At 42.0% G+C, this 2,836-nt stretch overlaps 1 pseudogene; it reads right to left on the bottom strand.

The window, feature by feature from the left end:
- Positions 1-4: 4 nt before the first annotated feature.
- LOC114616221 lies at positions 5-427 on the bottom strand (annotated as a pseudogene).
- Between the last annotated feature and the right edge of the window lie 2,409 nt (positions 428-2,836).

Here is a 2,836-nt window from a genome sequence, read left to right as displayed (position 1 = left end):
CACCTCAAGGTAACAGATCCAGTACAATGATCTTGGCCTGTGGCTGCTGCGTGTTTATAAGTTGTACAACGGCCTCAATCCCACCTACTACTTCTTCTGTATTTTCATGGTTGTTTGATCCTACCCAGACAACAATGACCTTAGGCTTAATATTCTCCAGCTCTCTATTCTTTAGTCTCCATAAAACACATCGATTTGTGTCTCCTCCAATTCCAAAATTAAGGGCGTGAAGTGGAGAAAGCAGCTCCCGCCATATCTCATACTGCTGCATTAACTGTACCATGGAGTCTCCCAGAAACAGCATATCCGGCTCTTTGTCTTTACAATACAGAACAAACCTATTATGCTGAGACATCCACCTGTTGTCTCCTTGAATATCTTCTGCTTCATGTGGAATAGCTGCTAGGTTCGAGTCTCTTTGGTTCATTCTATACAGAGGCAGATGGTCCATGTGGGCCCTCAGTGGCTCCAGCATCGGCGAGTGATCGCTTGATCCTGACAGCTGCATTCCAGCATGTGTCCCCTCCTCAGGCCCAGCACCAACCAGCAGTGCCTCCTATATTTCATTTTTGAAGCTTGACAGTTTCATTCAATTTCTTCACCTGTTTGATTGTGTTCTGTATTTCGTTAAAGGATTTATGTATTTCTTCTTTAAGGGCTTCTTTCTATGTGCTTACTTATGTTATCTTTTATTTCTTTAAGGAAGTTATGTCCTTCTTAAAGTTCTCTATCATCACCATGAAATAATTATTTAGATCTGAATCTTGCTTTATAAGTGTGTTGGGGTATTTATGACTTGTTGTGTTGGGAGAACTGGATTCTGATGTTTCCAAGTCAAATTGGTGTTTGTTTTGTTTTTGTTTTTTTTGGTTTTTTTTTTTTTGCTTATGTTTTTGTGCTTGCCTCTCACCATCTGGTTATCTCTGGTGTCATCTGGAGTTATCTCCCTGCTTCTGATTGGAGCTTTTCCTCCCTGTGAGCCTGTGATCCTCTGATCCTGTGAACATGTATGTGTCAGAGTACCCTGGGGAGTAGAGCTGCAATTGGGGTATGGGCTTTGTAGGTGTGGGTTCAGATCTGAGGCTCTGCTCCTAGCACAGGTGGAAAATGACAGATGCCTACATGCTCATTTTAATAGGACCATCCAGTATGATGAAGGTGGCTTTATTCCAAAGATATATGCTTGGTGCAATAAACACAGATATAGAGATATAATAAAACATAAATGTATACTTAATGACACAAATTACAGGATTAACTTAATAGAGGAAGAAAAACATCCTTTGAAAATATAAAGTGTTCTTTCTAAATAAAACTCACAGAGAGAGTGAAAGTGGAAGGAAAATACTTCAAAATAATAAAAGCTATCTGTTTTAAACCTTCATCCAATTTCATCCTATATATAGAAACAGACAGCAGATGCTGTCGAGGATGTAGAGAAAGAGGAATACTCCTCCAATGTTGGTGGAATTGCAAGCTGGTACAACCAATCTAGAAATCAGTCTGGTGGTTCCTCAGAAAATTGAACATAGTATTAACTGTGGATCCCGCTATACCACTCTTGGACAAATACACAAAAGACGCTCCAACATATAACAAGGACACATGCTCCACTTATTTATAATAGCCATTAGCTGGCAAGAACACAGATGTCCTTCAATGGAGGGATGTATACAAAAATGTGGTACATTTACACAATGGAGTACTACTCAGCTATTAAAAAGAATGACTTCATGAAATTCTTAGGCAAATGGATGGAACTAGAAAAATATAATACTGAGTGAACTAACCAAATCACCAAAGAACACATATGGCATGCACTCACTAATATGTGGATATTAGCACCAAAGCTCATAATGCCCATGATACAACTCACAGACCACCTGAAGCTCAAGTAGAAGGAAGACCAATGTTGATGCTTAGATCCATTTTAGAATCAGGAACAAAATATTCTAGGAGGAAATATGGAGACAAAGTGTGGAGCAGAGACTGAAGGAAAGGCCATCAAGAGACTGCCCCTCCTGGGTCTATTCCACATACAGTCACCAAACCCAGACACTGTTGTTGATGCCAAAAAGTGGTTGCTGACAGGAGCCTGATATTGCTGTCTCCTGAAAGGCTCTGCCAGAACCTGACAAACATAGAGGCAGATGCTTGCATTCAACCATTGAACTGAGCATGGGTCCTCAATGGAGGAGTTAGAGAAATGACTGAAGGAGCTGAAGGGGTCTGCAACCCCATAGGAATAAACCATACCAACCACCCAGAGCTTCCAAAGCTCCCAGAGCCTAAACTACGAACCAAAGTGTACACATGCTGTGACCCATGGTTCGAGCTGTATATGTAGCAGAGGATGGCCTTGTCTGGTATTAATGGGAAGAGAGACCTTGGTCATCTGTAGGGAAATTCCAGGGTAGGGAGGGGGGAGAGCGTGGGTTGGGGAACACCCTCATAGGAGCAGGAGGAAGAGGCATCGTATAGGGGTATCCAAGGGGGAAACTGGGACAGGGATAATGTTTGAAATGCTAATAAAGAAAAAATCTTTAAGAAGACAGTCTGGGTTCCTCTTGCCTGCGTGCAAGGGAGCCCAAGTGAACTGGTTATCATTAATCCTCATGTTTTTGCAGCAAATCCCCTGTCCATGAGTGTTTCTGGGGAGGAACTTTCCCTGGTTTTGGATCTTTGGGTCCAACATTTGGAGGTTCCACCGAGATTTGCAAGCTCTCTCAGACCCCGTGGCTTGGAGATTGGAGGTCTGCTAGAGCAGGTTTGTGTATTTTCTGCTTTTCTGTTTTGTGTTTTGTGTCTATGAAGTGTATATCCCGGTTTCTGTGTC

This window comes from Grammomys surdaster, unplaced genomic scaffold, assembly GCF_004785775.1.
Source record: "Grammomys surdaster isolate TR1022 unplaced genomic scaffold, NIH_TR_1.0 310003, whole genome shotgun sequence".
In the NCBI taxonomy this organism is placed as follows: Eukaryota; Metazoa; Chordata; class Mammalia; order Rodentia; family Muridae; genus Grammomys; species Grammomys surdaster.
Note: the sequence above shows the minus strand (reverse complement) of the source record. Positions and strands in the feature narration are given on the sequence as shown.